We start from the raw sequence: 16,362 nt of genomic DNA, 5'->3' as shown, positions 1-16,362 counted from the left end.
ACAGATGGATGGAACTCCAATCCTTAAGAGGTTGAATATTGCCAAACTCTGACGATATTATTAAGAACCTCAATGTCGTTCGTCTACCCGTAAATATTGAGAAACAACTCCAAAGCTTGCCTAAATCAAGGCACCTTTGCCAAAGATGAACCATGAGGTGGACAGACATTGTATCATCTTTCCTTGGAACTACACTAGTGATTTGATTTAGGTCTGATGAAATTATGGTCGATCGAATTATGTCTTGAGTGTGCTCTGCATTTTGTAGTCGGTTTGCATCAACAGTAACCGGCTGACGGTTCTATAATGGCCAGAAGATAATAGGAGATTGAACTGACTGCCCAATTTCGGTTGTCGTTGCGGTGGATAAGCATATCTTTGATAGGCACCGAGGCTGGCATGACCAAACCACTCGTTGGAATACTAGATGGAATGATTATAGCGGAAGGAGGTCTAGTCATTATCACCTCATTTAGACTTGGAGTTGTGGCATGCTGCTGTTACCATTCCATTCCGCGCGGAATATATCTTCCATTCCTTTGAACGAATCACTCGCCGTCACTTTCCGGCATTACTCTCTCTTCGTCTCCTCTCACCACTTCCAGTGGTTGCTGTTATTGCTGTTGTGATTGCAGCATTGTTGGAGGTGGCTGTACGTAACAACGATGGTGATGGTTATGACAATGGTGGTGTAAGGTTAGTGGTTGTAGTGGTAGGTGGTGTTCATCACCTTGATCTCCAAGGAAAAAAAATAAAGGTAGAATGATAAATTATGTCATTTAAAAAAATTAATGAAGGTTATTATAGGAATTAAAAATATTTATTAAAGATTTAGTTCCGTTTTTTTACAAAAGTAGCTTTTAAAAGCAATATACATGTTACTTTTAAAAACAATTAACAAGCTGCTTTTGAAAGCTGTTGTCCGGAAGTTATTATTTTAAAATTAATTATGATATTTTATTTTTATCTAACATTTTTTATTTCTTAACTTTAAAGTGAAACAGATTTTTTATATAAAAATAATAATAATAACAAAAGGGAGCCTAAGACACTTACTCTTTAGACATTTGTATGTATTACCCACATTGTTTACGTGTACTACAATTATATCCATAAAGGATCATCAATTCATAATGAGTAATGCTATGTAGATCAAATTTTGTAAATTAAATTGCAAACCAAATAATGTATTACCAATTAGAAATAAGTATGTTAATCGATACTTAATTAGTAATCCAGTAATCTACAATCACATCATTTAATATACAAATTTAATTTAAAAAATTTGATTTCTCTAGCATTACTCATTCATAATTGTTCATTGAATCGATCAGGAGCATCCAGCAGGGGGGCAAATCCCACCTTTCCCCTAGCAACGTCATACCCCACATGCAACCTCTTCTGCTGAACATTCCCAATAATCCCAATGTCCCTATCATCCTTGTTTCCTGCAAAAGCCAAGCAAAACTGCGGAGCACTCTGCTGAAAAAAATATCCCGGCAGCGTCCACGTCCACCGTAACCCCGCCGCCAAACACAAATCCTATCTTTGGATACGACATCGTTTGGAATCCGCTGAAATCGTAACACGTGTCCAGCAAGGTGGAAGTCGAGTTAGCCGACGGGTACCTCTTCATTGGTGCCTGAAATGCTCCCCGCAGTGCGGCGTATGCCGTGGCCGGGAGGCGCGTGATCACCATCCCTGTGTCGATAATGGTCCCGAAAGTCCGAAGCCGAAATAGAAAGTACGCCCGCCGACGTTGATGCCAACCAGTCTGAGGCCGTAAACCCCTGGACCTTGAGATAATGTGGTCAGCGGTGTGAATTTGACGGTCTTTCTCGAACCTTTGCCACCAGCTTTGCCGAAGCTGAGGTAACCGGTAGAGCTTGAAGTGGATGGGAGGCAGTAGGAGAAGAACCGTTTATATTTGTCGGCGGTTTGTTCGACTATGGAGATATTGCTTCGGCCGAGACCGAGTAAACCGGGGATGCCCCTAAATAAGCCTCGGTTGTTCTGGCCGCAGCTGAAGACAAAACCGTTAAAAACGTCTGTTGAGAGTTGTCCCACATCGGTGAGGGACAAGGTTTGCTATGTGCTTATATGGTCTTGGGCTACTCCCCATATTGCCAATTGGTTTTATGGTGGAACCTCAATTTCATCATGGTATCAGAGCGGGTTGTCCTCGTGTGAAGCCAAACGGCCACACGCGCTCCACGTCACCCAGTTGTTGTCCACGTGTAGGCTTGAAAATTCGCCACACGTGCGGGGGCGTGTTGAGAGTTGTCCCACATCGGTGAGGGACAAGGTTTGCTATGTGCTTATATGGTCTTGGGCTACTCCCCATATTGCCAATTGGTTTTATGGTGGAACCTCAATTTCATCAGAAGTCAGAGTTAGCTTCTCTTTGGCCCAGAAGCCGACTGTGAAGGAGCCGTCTCCAAACCGTTCGCCGTAAACACAGGTGGAGGCGGAGCAACTGCTAGCAACACCGGAGGCTGCGAGCTGAGAACACGTGGCAGTGTTGCAGGAAATGTTGGAGTAAGAGGTAGAGAGAGAGGGGTCGAAGATGGGTCTTTCTGTGGGTAACAAGACCGAACACAAGGTTGGCATTGTGTCCAAGTGATGTCGCTGCCGGTGCCGAATAAGAGCGCGAGTTCCTTCTTAGGCGAGCCCAAGCCCATGCTGACCATGAAGTCGCCATAGCCCACTAAGGTTGCCTGACTGGGCGGGGATGACGGTGGCATCAGATTGTTTGAGTGATCCTTCAGGGATTCTGTAGGTTTTGTTTCTAATATTGAAACGGGAGTGGATCGAGCCGACTCAGGCTTCATCTTGCTCGAGGATTTGTGTGAGGTCCTCATCCTGATCAGTAGTACTGCTTTTTGGTTTACGTAGGCGGAGTTGATTGCATGGCCCATGCCTGTGTACCACTTTTAGTACTGATGCCTTGTTATATTGTTATGACCTAAATTCGAATGTACATAGGAGTTCAGTTGTCCAGATTCACAATTATTTTCATCTATGCGTGTGTGTATATATATATATATATATAATTATATATTCATATAAATCCTTAAGCTGTAAACAAGCTTTAAGTAGGTGAAATTGTGACATCCCACATCACCCAGGGGAGTGATCCTTAAATGTATATTCCCATCCCTACCTAGCACGAGGCCTTTTGGGAGCTCACTGGCTTCGGGTTCCATGGGAACTCCGAAGTTAAGCGAGTAGCGCACGAGAGCACTCCCAGGATGGGTAACCCATCAGGAAGTTCTCGTGTGAGTTCCCAGAAACAAAACTGTGAGGGCGTGGTCGGGGCCCAAAGCGGACAATATCGTGCTACGGTGGTGGAGCGGGCCCGGGAAGTGGTCCCGCCCGGGCCGGGATGTGACAATTTGGTATCAGAGCCTAACCCTGGCTGTGGTGTGCCGACGAGGACGTCGGGCCCCTAAGGAGGGTGGATTGTGACATCCCACATCGCCAAGGGGAGTGATCCTTAAATGTATATTCCCATCCCTACCTAGCATGAGGCCTTTTGGGAGCTCACTGGCTTCGGGTTCCATGGGAACTCCGAAGTTAAGTGAGTAGTGCGCGAGAGCATTCCCAGGATGGGTGACCCATCGGGAAGTTCTCGTGTGAGTTCCCAAAAACAAAACCGTGAGGGCGTGGTCGGGGCCCAAAGCGGACAATATCGTGCTACGGTGGTGGAGCGGGTCCGGGAAGTGGTCCCGCCCGGGCCGGGATGTGACAGAAATAGTCACGCAATGAGATAAATTTATATAGAAATGTGAGACGTGAAGTCTAGTTTTTCTTGTAACCATAATATTGTATAAAAATATATATGTTTAGTATGCTATTTAAACATACAAACTTGACATAACTCGTAATCTCTAATAAAGGTGAGTCTTACTATTATATATGAGACTCGCCTGAGAGTATGTAAGCAAATATGTTAATTTTACTCTTCTACACACACACACTATATATATATATATATATATATGTGTGTGTGTGTGTATTTGTAGCTGGAAGAGTAATATTCATGCACCATTCCAATTACTCCATGAATGCAGGTGTAAAACGAAGCAGAGTGCGATGCATTAAGATTGAAGAGACAACATGCAAGCATGGATAAATATATGGATAGGTAGAGAGACACGTATGTATGCACAATATATAAAGGGTTGGAAATTTAATTAAGTTATATGGCATTGACCTTTGGGAGAGGGACTGCAGGTTGCGGCTGGTAGAAGAGATTCCACTTCAACAGTGAAGGTGAGTTTTGTTTTCTCCTTCAGCCAACGAACAGAGAATTAGGCATAGAATTGAAGAGAAACCAATGAAAAACCTAAGGAATAATAACAATGATCTAGAAATGCGAGTTCCCATAGATATAAGTTATAACAAACCCAGAATATGTTGCTCCGTGAATGTAAGCATACGATCTCTTCCTTATATACTGATGGGAAGACAGGAATGTCAATTGACTGGGGATCTTGGGTTAATTTACATAATTTCCTCTCGGTTTAAATTTGCTGTTGATGATAAGCATGTAGTGGATCAAATGGTAATTACATACGATATAGTTTGTGGAATTTACTTTGTTGGTTGAGTGGAGTTACAGTAGTTCAACCTAGACTCCACATACCATACATACCGACGTCCTCAACACGTTCAGGTCCACAACCCTTTGTTTCTTTTCATCCTCAACACTTTCAGGTCCAATCTAACCCTTTGTTTTCTTTCCATCAAGGCCCACTCGACCTTAACATTAATTCGGCAATTTCTTGCATTCCCTCAAGGGAATATATAATAGCACTACTCGAGTTCACGCAATGTGATTAAAGAAACTATTTATTTTCTTAATCACCATTTACATATGGAAAAGGCTAGGGATACTTTTGTAAACTAAATTTGCAAACCAAATAATGTGTCACAAATAGAAACTAAGCACGTTAACTAACACTTAAGTAATAATTCAATTATCAACATCCACATCATTTGGTTTATAAATTTGGTCTCTCTAGCATTACCCTTTAAACAAGCCTTTTAACAAGAGGGATCCCATTTTTCTAAAAAAATGGGAACACCCTCTTGACCGTTGGATTGACTTTAATGAAATTGTGTGGTTGAGATTAAATCACAGATAACACAATCTCAACCACACAATTTCATTAAAAGCCAATCTAACGGTCAAGTGTCCCCATTTTAAAAAAAATAGGGATTCCTCTTGTTAAAGGATTCCACCCTTTAAATATATATCATATCTAATAAAAACTATCACATTATATGTCATTTAGTCATTGTATGTACATAATCGACAGATATCGTAAGAACCTTAGGGCGCGTATTAAGATTTACATGGACTTCTGTTGAGTTTTTAAAGTGATAAACTTTCATGGCAATAAGGCTGATGGCGATGATGGATGGAGGAGATGGTTATGGTAAGGTGGTGGTGCCGACATGGTGGTAGAAGTAGTGATAATGATAGTCATTGCATTTTAGTGGGTGGTGAAGTATATCCTAAAAAAATTTAGTAAAAATAAAATTCATCAAAATCTGTGGGGAAGAGGTTGAATTTCTCATGACAAAAAATTACCATAAAAGAGCAAAGTCCATTAAAATCCAAAATGATTTAAAATCCTTTAAAATAATTGAATAAACCTTAACTTTTGTAATGACACACCCCGATCTAGAAAGTCCACTTGGACCCTGAATCGAGCTGTGCTGGCCGACACCTGGAAGGTGACGAAGCCATAAAATGTGATAGAGTGTAGAAAAATGTGAATAATTTGAACCTAAAAATTATTAATACCAGAGTGCGTTGCGAGCGGGAGCGAACCCATTCCACGCACAATGTCAGAGCATAAGTAAGGTACAAGAGTGTGGGTAAGAATCATACACTCAGAAATATCCATTAATACTAAGATTCACCACAGATTCTTGTCGATACAAACTCAGCAGCTAAAACCTGGAGGGCACCAAACAGAGAGTGTGAGTAAGCAATAAAACCAAGCTTCCTAAATTTATTACCTCTCTAAAAGTAATGCCCCTAAATGTAAAACATGTATCGTTTTCCATAAGACAATACAACATATATACATATATCTAAACCGTACTCAGAAATGGCCAGAACCACGGTTTGCCATCAACTCCACCATGCAATAATAAGCAGGCCAAATGAACTTAATCAATACAAAATGATATATCAGTCGGAGTCATCTAATATGACATGTACAACTTATCCATATCTCATCAATCATGGCTAGCATATAAGTCGGAGTCACCTATAGTGACTTGTGCGACTTATTCATATCTCATCAATCATGGCTAGCATATAAGTCGGAGTCACCTATAGTGACCTGTACGACTTATCCATATCTCATCAATCATGGCTAGCATATAAGTCGGAGTCACCTATAGTGACATGTACGACTTATTCATATCTCATCAATCATGGCTATAGAAGAACTCAATAAGTATCACCTGTACGACTTATTCATATCTCATCAATCATACTCACTAACATCACTAACATCAACATGTATCACCTGAGGCTTACCTGGGCGTCTGCGGCGTCATATAGCACTTCAAAGCATTCACCATAGTTAGGTCCAGGTAATATCCATATGAATATGCCATGATGCAATCTAAACCCAAACATTTCATGATATTCCCAAAATATATATAATACGGCGTAACATGTACAATCAATAACACCCTACTCCCAAACTATTTACTTTTGAGAGTAATCATTAGTGATAAGCCCAATTAGACCCTAGTTACATTAACTATCATACTTACCTTTCCTTACTTCAATTTCTTGATTCTTCACGCATTGATTTATGATCAACATTTAATCACCAAATCATATAGCTAAATCTCACAATTCCCACCAATGTCCCTCACATTGCTCAATTCACTAAATAAGGCTATTGTCTCAATTATTTAATTCATTTATTATATGGCTGCATCTAACGTCTTGTTAGACTGCCTACGTACCGTTAGACTGCCTACGTACCCTAAACAGGGATCAAGCCATTCGTAGTTCAAAATGATTAATTGTAGGTAACAAGCATAGATCACTATAGAAGTGCTTGTGGAACTATCAATTATATGCCTATCAAAGAAAAAGGTCTACTCACCTGGAGTCCACGCTATGATTATCTTGCACGCACATCGAGACATCACGATCTATCGTCGCCTGTGACCAATTATCAAATCACGTCTCAAAGTTTTTACCGATAGAATACATAATTTACATAAAACATATCCTCAAGGACCTTCAAGAATAATTTGAGACCCATTGACCAAAAGTCAACCGTCGATCAAAGATCGGCGGTAGGTCTACAACCCTGTATAGCTCGATTTGGAAGATCCGCATATCAGATTTCCAATCTGCAACTCCCAACGATCCAAAATATGTTTCTAGAATAACATATTAAAATTTCATTACTATCCAACGGTTGGATCTCCGCCATTTGCCCAAAACCAAGTGGACGTGAACATTTATTTTACTAACTTACAAATTCAATTCAGGAAGATCCGTAAATCGGATTCCCGATCCATAAATTCCTATGCTCTTTAAATATTATGTATTATAATGTATCCAAGTTTGGTGACGATCCAACGGTCGGATCGTCGATTCACATTTTCATCAAGCAACGTATCGTAACGAATTTAGGTTCCAACGATCAACCTATGTTATTCAAATAAAAAAACTGAATTCAAGACATTCGACATAGCCTAAAAATAGCATTGGCGGCCCACTGGCCAAGCACCGCCGCACGCGCCGCCGTAGGTGGCGGTCGGTCGCCCCAACTCGCCGGAAAATCCAACTATTTCCAAAAATTCTCAAACTTTATACAAATGAAGATCTCAGTGATTGGAGCAACTTTCATACCTGCCACGAAGTCCAAAAGTGGACGGAAGATGGTCAATTTTTCCCACAAAGCCGGCGGGTGCCTAAAACTTCCCGACGTCGATTTGTCGTCTACGGTGGTCCAACGGGGTCAAGGTTGGTTGGGTTTTTCTCCTGGGATGATGGGCTACAAAGCTCAAGTGGTGGCATCGGCCATCGCTTTTCCGATTTGCCGGAAAATCGAAAAGGGTGGCTGGAGCACTATTGATTTTCGTCAACTTTCATAGCCTCAAACCGCCACATCCCATGGTTAATCAAGGTGGTTCTAGGGTGGGTTTTGTAGAGGGGAATGAGAGTTTCAAGATGGTGGTGGTGGCATCGAAAAAATCCACCGGAGTTGGCCGGAATCGGCCTTGAAAGATGGGTAGTCGGAGAGGTGTACGGACGGAACCCACGGGAGCTTCCCCCCCCCCCCCCCCCCTTTTTTTTTTTTTTTTTCTTTCTTTCCTTTTTTTTTTTTTCTCCTTTCTGATTTTTGGCTTCACCCCACGAAGTGGGGATTTAATTTAATTAACACTAAACCTTGAATAACCAATTTCGAACGTCCGTAACTATACCGTTATAATCCGGACTCGCAAACGGCTTTTGCCTATATGTTCGTACCAACGAGTACTACGAGGATATGCTAAAAGAATAAGTCCCACATCTCTCAAGTCGATGGTCCACGGAAGTCAAAGTCCTTACCTCTAAGGCAATTTCATAAATTCACGCTTTTAAAATAAAATAAAAACGTAAAATTTGGAACAGGTTGTCACATGTAAACTCACAAAAAGTTATAATTAAATACCATAGGGTTTTTATAGACTTTTTAAAAGTTACAAAAAGTTTTTATCCAATACATGATGACTCTTGTTTACTCTTTAAAGTCTATTTATATATTTTTTTAGTCAAACCTTAAAGTATATATTGAATACCCTTGGATTTGAGAGTCAAGCAAAGCACATCAATCTCCATACACAGCGCAATCCCTTATTGTACAAAGCCGTCAATTTGGTTAAACATATAAATTATTAAAGGGTTTTCTAATTGGAAAAATTAGTATCCAGTTCCTAGTTATTAATGTTCTTTGATTGAAACTTTATTAGTTTTCAAAGTTTGATCCAAGTCCCACATTAATGTAATAATGAATTTACATGTCAGTTACAAAAATTTTTAAAATAAAAATTAATAATAGATTTAGAATTTTAATACTCACACCTTTATTAAACTCCTAACTAATTTTCAATTCAAAACATTCCAAAATAAATAAAAAATTAGAATAAGTTTGTACCCATTAGCTTTTTTTTTTTTTAATTTTTTTTTTTTTTTTTTAATCTTATATGTAACATCCCGTCCCAAATTCCATTTTAACGTACGTGTGAAATTACGATTTTACCCCCCTAGTTGTTATTTTTTTTACGTGTAGTTTTGTGTTGTGTGGTGTTGTAGGACCACACACACACTCATACACCTCGTCTCACACCCCCGGGATTCCCTCACTCCCTGTCTCTTCCCTGTCTCTTTTCTCTCTCTCTCTCACTCTCCCCGAGTTCTTCTTCTTCTTCCTTCTGCAAACACACAGACAACACACACATATACTCAAATCTTCACCAATCGAGAAACCAAGACCATCATCGTGCTCGTGAGGCTGAGAGGAGTCCAGTGGTGCCATTTTCAGGTAAGGATATAGTTGTTTTCACGTCGATTTCACCATGGCCGAATTTGAACACTGTTCATGCAAACCTAATCTAGCTTGTTTTAGGAGATTCTAAGCTTGTAGTTGTGTTTGTGAGGTTCCCAGGAGCTTGGGAGTAGTTCGTTGGACGAATTTGGACGTTGGGAAGGCTAGGTTCAAAGTTGGCCGAACTTTGATTGTTGTTGCAGGTATGATCTAGCAATTTTTAGCCCTTGAAACTAGTCTATCGTGATTCTACTAGTCATAAGCTTCATTTTGGCTTTTGAATCGTGAAAAATGGTTGAAAAACGAAGGAGAAAACAAAGTTTGAAAAATTCCCAGTCGCCGGCGCCGGCGACGGCGACTGGCCGGAGAAGGAAGGGGAATATTCCGTTAAGTTTAACGGAATATTCCTAACGGCAGTGACGGCGTCAGTTAACGGCGTCAGTTAAGGTTAACGGAATATTCCGTCAGGTTAACGGAATATTCCTGACGGCGTCTGTTGACACCGTCAGTGTGCAGTGCACGTGACTGCGCGTGGGGGCGCGTGGGTCCGTGCCTATTCAGGCACGTGGGGGCGCGTGCGTGGTCCAAAAATTATTTTAAAAATATGGGTGTGATCCTGAGGTTGTGTAGATCACGTTGGTATATTCAATTGTCCATTTTGAGCAATGTATGAGAAATTATTACAAGAAGTTGCTTAGGTGCTTTTAAATTAACGTTTTCGTAACTCTGTCGCGTATAGGTGATTCGTTTTCCGAAGACGAGCGTTCATACTCGAGGCAGGGGGGCTACGACCCTTCTAATTATCAGTGAGTGGGCTTTTGTTTTCCGTATATACCTATATACATCTATATTCCCAGAAATTAAATAGAAAAGGTTATTTGTTTTATGCCATACATTTTATCATTATCACTTATGCATCATCACATGCATTTGTAACGGCATACATTTATATACGTGTATTGGTGCTGTTGACGCACAGGTAAGTGCCAGGTAAGTGGTACTGTTGTTTGTATGCAGTAATAGTTTGAGATGCTTAGAGAGCTCATAATCTGCACCCCCGGTGTTAGTGCTCCCGCCCAGAGTGAGGGGCATAGCCTTCACGTGTATGTTCACCCGCACCGCATGCTCGCCTTGGATCCAAGATAGGTGCAAGCCTGTCGTACAGACCACATTAGGTGGTTCCGACTTGTAGGTGACCCGCGATTTATCGCCCAGCTTCACGTGATCGTAGCACTAGAGCATATATATATTACACCCAGCCTGTCGTACAGACCACGTTAGGTGGTTCCGACTTGTGTGCAGATTCAGATGTTGAGTTGAGATTGGAGCTCTATATGCAGCGGTACATGTCACGTTAGGTGACTCCCGGCTGCCAGTTTATATGTTATTGATGTGAATTACGCTTGAGTATTTATATTTGATTATGAGATTCTGTTGTGACATATTCTCAAGCATGAATGGCATATTGTGAGCATAAATGGCATATGTGGAGCATGATTGAAATACCTATACATACGTATATATGTTCATTTTCTGGGAAGTATACAGGTTTTACGGCGAGGGGTTATAATGTATTTTGCTAAAGAGTTTTCAAAGAGCTTTGTTTTTGCCCACTCACGCTTTTGTTTTAGCGCCCCTCCAGGTTCTAGTGGTCTAGAAGATTCAGTGGTTTATCCCAGAGGGCGTCCCGGCATTTCTGACAGACACTCACCATTGTAGGGTCACCTTCGGGTGTACATATGTCGTATCTTTCCTTTTTCGACTGCTGTAGACTTGCTCTGAATTGTGTCTCACATACACTAGTACCTTGTATGCTATTAGGTTTTTAATTATTCGTACTTTTATATTACTATCTTAATAGCTTCCGCACGCGCACATGGCTACGTCACCTTCGCGTGACGGCCAGCATGCCCTGATCTCGGTCGGGGTGTGTCATTATATGTACCCATTCATGTAATTTTTTTTTTTAAATTTTTTAATCTTAAAATGTACTCATTCTTAAATATTCCTATTTGTTATGTGTAAAATGTATCATTTTTTTTAGGGAGTTTTAACGAAAAACCCACGGTACTGTTCACTTTAACGAAAAACCACATTTTTACACTAAAAAGTCAAACCTGGTACTATTCACTTTACCCTTTATTTTGTCCTTATCATTAAAACTCAAAGTTTTCAAGCCATTTTCCTTAGTTTTCCTTCTTTTTTTTTTATTTTTATTTTTATTATATATATATATATATATATATATATATATAAAATGTATTCAATTTTTTTCTAATTCATTTTTAAACTTATATGGGTACTGTGACATCCCACATCGTCCAGGGGAGTGATCCTTATATGTATATTCCTATCTCTACCTAGCACGAGGCCTTTTGGGAGCTCACTGGCTTCGGGTTCCATCGGAACTTCGAAGTTAAGCGAGTAGCACACTAGAGCACTCCCATGATGGGTGACCCACTGGGAAGTTCTCGTGTGAGTTCCTAGAAACAAAATCGTGAGGGTGTGGTCGGGGCCCAAAGCGGACAATATCGTGCTACGATGGTGGAGCGGGCCCGGGATATGGTGGACCCCGAGCCGGGATGTGACAATTTGGTATCAGAGCTTAACCCTGGCCGTGGTGTGCCAACGAGGACGTCGGGCCCCTAAGGGGGGTGGATTGTAACATCCCACATTGTCTAGGGGAGTGATCCTTATATGTATATTCCCATCCCTACTTAGCACGAGGCTTTTTGGGAGCTCATCGGCTTCGGATTCCATGGGAACTCTGAAGTTAAGCGAGTAGCGCGCGAGAGCACTCCTATGATAGGTGACCTACTGGGAAGTTCTCGTGTGAGTTCCCAGAAACAAAACCGTGAGGGCGTGGTCGGGGCCTAAAACGGACAATATCGTGCTACTGTGGTGGAACGGGCACGGGAAGTGGTACTGTGACATCCCACATCGCCCAGGGGAGTGATCCTTATATGTATATTCCTATCTCTACCTAGCACGAGGCCTTTTGGGAGCTCACTGGCTTCGTGTTCCATCGGAACTCCGAAGTTAAGCGAGTAGCGCATGAGAGCACTCCTAGGATGGGTGACCCACTGGGAAGTTCTCGTGTGAGTTCCCAGAAACAAAACCGTGAAGGTGTGGTAGGGGCCCAAAGCGGACAATATCGTGCTACGGTGGTGGAGCGGGCCCGGGGTGTGGTGGGCGCCTAGGCCCCAGAGGAGTGATCTTTATATGTATATTCCTATCTCTACCTAGCACGAGGCTTTTTTGGGAGCTCACTGGCTTCGGTTTCCATCGGAACTCCAAAGTTAAGCGAGTAGCACGCGAGAGCATTCCTATGATGGGTGACCCATTGGGAAGTTCTCGTGTGAGTTCCTACAAACAAAACCGTGAGGGTGTGCTGGGGGTCCAAAGCAGACAATATCGTGCTACGGTGGAGTCGAGCCCGGGATGTGGTCCCACCCGGGCCGGTATGTGACAATTTGGTATTAAAGCCTAATCCCTGGCCGCGCGTGTGCCGACGAGGACGTTGAGCCCCCAAAGGGGGTAGATTGTGACATCCCACATCACCTAGGGGAGTGATCCTTATATGTATATTCCTATCTCTACCTAGCACGAGGCTTTTTGGGAGCTCATTGGCTTCGCTTTCCATCGGAACTTCGAAGTTAAGCGAGTAGCGCGCAAGAGCATTCCCATAATGGGTGACCCACTGGGAAGTTCTCGTGTGAGTTCCTAGAAACAAAACTGTGAAGGTGTGCTGGGAGCCCAAAGTGGACAATATCGTGCTACGGTGGAGTCGGGCCTGGGATGTGGTCCCACCCGGGCCGGGATGTGACAATTTGGTATCAGAGCCTAATCCCTGGCCGCGTGTGTGCCGACGAGGACGTCGGGCCCCCAAGAGGGATGGATTATGACATCCCACATCGCCCAAGGGAGTGATCCTTATATGTATATTCCTATCTCTACTTAGTACGAGGCCTTTTGGGAGCTCACTGGCTTCGGGTTCCATCGGAACTCCGAAGTTAAGCAAGTAGCGCACGAGAGCACTCCCAGGATGGGTGACCCACTGGGAAGTTCTCGTGTGAGTTTCCAGAAACAAAACTGTGAGGTTGTGGTAAGGGCCCAAAGCGGACAATATTGTGCTACGTGGTGGAGTGGGCCCAGGGTGTGGTGGACCCCGGACCGGGATGTGACAGGTACATTCTTTTTTCTTTGATTTTGAGAATGTATCCATGTCAAGTGTAATTGAAGAAATTTACTAATGTTATTAAGCCTAATATCTTTTTTTTTTTTTTTTTTTTTTTGTGATTTTTGAAGAATGTACCCATGTTTTGGTACAATAATTTTTTTGATTAATTTAGATGAATGTACCCATGTTTACACACACACACACTCACAATAGTATAATTTATATTTTAATATTTTTAATCCCACAAATTATGGTTTTTTATTTAAAATCTCATTAATCTAAACAACTATAAATTTCAATTTTTAATTTAAAAAAATATAGTAACATTCATAGAAATAAATTATCACATTAATTTCAGGGACTTCGATTAGAAATTGAAAACCAACAAGGTTTCAGTAAAAAAATATTCATACGCATCCAAAGTCTTCCTTTCTAATTTTATGTATATGAATACAATGAGAGTTAATTACAAGGGCAATGGACAAGCCAGTGCACACAGTAGTAGTGCACTAATTATCTCAGTGCACTTGGAATTTGCGTATAACCAAAGCCCATGTCAAATTTCCACAGTGCATTGATCATATATATGAATTTTCATTGGGATATCCTCAGGCGATGTTCCAACTTCCACATATATGGATGCCCTTTCTAAGTCATGAGTCGTCCACTTATCTCTACCAAGATTAAGATTTCTTACAATTGTTCAATGCAACAAGAAAAGTCTGAATTTAATTACGAAATATATTGCTTACTTTGGGACTACTTTAAGAAAGTGTCACCCATAGAAGCACATAAAAGTATTAACATGTAAACAATCTACGTCATTTTTGTGTATAACCCAAAAATTTCCATGTTTAATGATTATTTTTCAGTATTAGATTGATATGTCGTTAATTTTGATTCGATATACCGTTATGTGACCAACATTTCTTTTAAAAGAAATACAAGGACATAAACCTTATCCTAATAATAAAATATAAAAGAATAAAAGGGCGAGACATAAATCTAATTCTCATGAAAGCAAAAATAAAAATACAAGAAAAATAGAAGGAGTGACATAAAGTTGAGCCATCTTGAAAACAAAAGAAAAAAGAAAAGAAAAGAAGGAGATGAGCTTTTACTCTAATAAATTTCCAAAATTAATACAAGTTAACAAATGTTTTGGATTTGACTCGGGAGTGGATCGAGCTGACTCGATCTTGGTCTTGACTTAAGATTTGAACATGAGAGTCTTGGTTTTATGTTGGTTAAGTTCAGAACGTGGCCACTTTCTACGCTGATGCCCTGTTCTTAATTGAAAAATATATCCAAACGTCTAAAAAGATAAAAAGGGGTTTGAATGGTTAAAATACGACCTATAATAAGCTTTACAACTAGTTTTCCTTTCTATAAAAAAAATGAGGACCCTTTTAGATAAAGGCTCTGTTAAAACATGTATTATTACATTTAAATTCACAGTTATATCCATTTTGTGAGTATTTTAAGTAAATTTTTGGTGTATTTGGAACCCTGTTATGTGGTACCACTTAAATTTCTCTAGGAAATCATGGACCCAAAAATAATATCACCAAAAAATCTTTTTTACATTTTAAAAACACTTTTAAACGAATTCTAATTTAATTCGTCGATATTTTTCTTCATATGTAAAATGAAATACCTCAAAGAAAATGATGTTTTTGTAGTTAGTTGCAACGTTATTGCTTGCATCCCATGAAGATGATCTTTTAGTATTACTGTTACCAAAGTGGTTTACTTCAATTTTCGTCAAATTATTTTTTGTCAATTTTAATAACTTGGCCTCTACATGTAGGTCACGTTCTACCATAGTTTTCTTTTTATGTTCAAATTTCACTTTTCTTTGTTTGGATGAAGAAAATAAATTTAAAATTTAGACAAAAGTCAGGATTTATACATTAACATGCACAAATTTTTTCGTTTGGATTCATAAAAATAAAAATTTGGAATTTCCAAGTGAAAAGAAAATCTCGAAATTTAAGACTTCCAATTTCCAAGTTTAAATTATATATTAATAGTTGTCAATGTGAATTTTCATGAGGGGAAGTTTAAAAAACTTAAAAAAAAAAAAAATGAAACTAAATTATTAGTGACCATCATTGTTAGTCCCATCACCGTTGTCGCCACCACCACTTGTCATGACCACTGTAGCCGCCATCGCTACCCACCATCACCACCACTGCAACCATTGATCATTGTCATCGCCGCCACCACCACCATCATGACCAATTATCATCATCGTCTTTATTGCCGCCACCACCCACCATCGTCATTGCCACCACAGTTGACGCCACCACCACCACCAACCGCCTCTGTTAGTACATTTCCTTACTATTATATCTCATATATACACATTAAATTATGTATTTGAATTCCCTTATCTGTTTAGATTAGCCAAAAATGAAAATTCACAAATTCTTAAAAATAAATTTTATTCATTTTAAATTCCATCATTTTGGAATTTCTTGAAAATCTTTAATCGTCATCCAAACTTATTAGAATTATGGTAATATCACACTAAGTGAACCCAAATTTTTATTGATGCAAGTCCCCTACTTTTTCACACACAAAATAATTATTGTTTCA

General features: G+C 40.3%; 1 pseudogene; it reads right to left on the bottom strand.

Annotated features, from left to right (window-relative positions):
- Positions 1-1,308: 1,308 nt before the first annotated feature.
- On the bottom strand, positions 1,309-15,934 carry LOC137718095 (aspartyl protease family protein At5g10770-like; annotated as a pseudogene).
- Positions 15,935-16,362: the final 428 nt, after the last annotated feature.

This window comes from Pyrus communis, chromosome 8, assembly GCF_041283825.1.
Source record: "Pyrus communis isolate YQ-2024b chromosome 8, ASM4128382v1, whole genome shotgun sequence".
Classification (NCBI taxonomy): Eukaryota; Viridiplantae; Streptophyta; class Magnoliopsida; order Rosales; family Rosaceae; genus Pyrus; species Pyrus communis.
The sequence above is the reverse complement of the archived record's forward strand: the minus strand, read 5'-3'. Positions and strand labels throughout refer to the sequence as shown.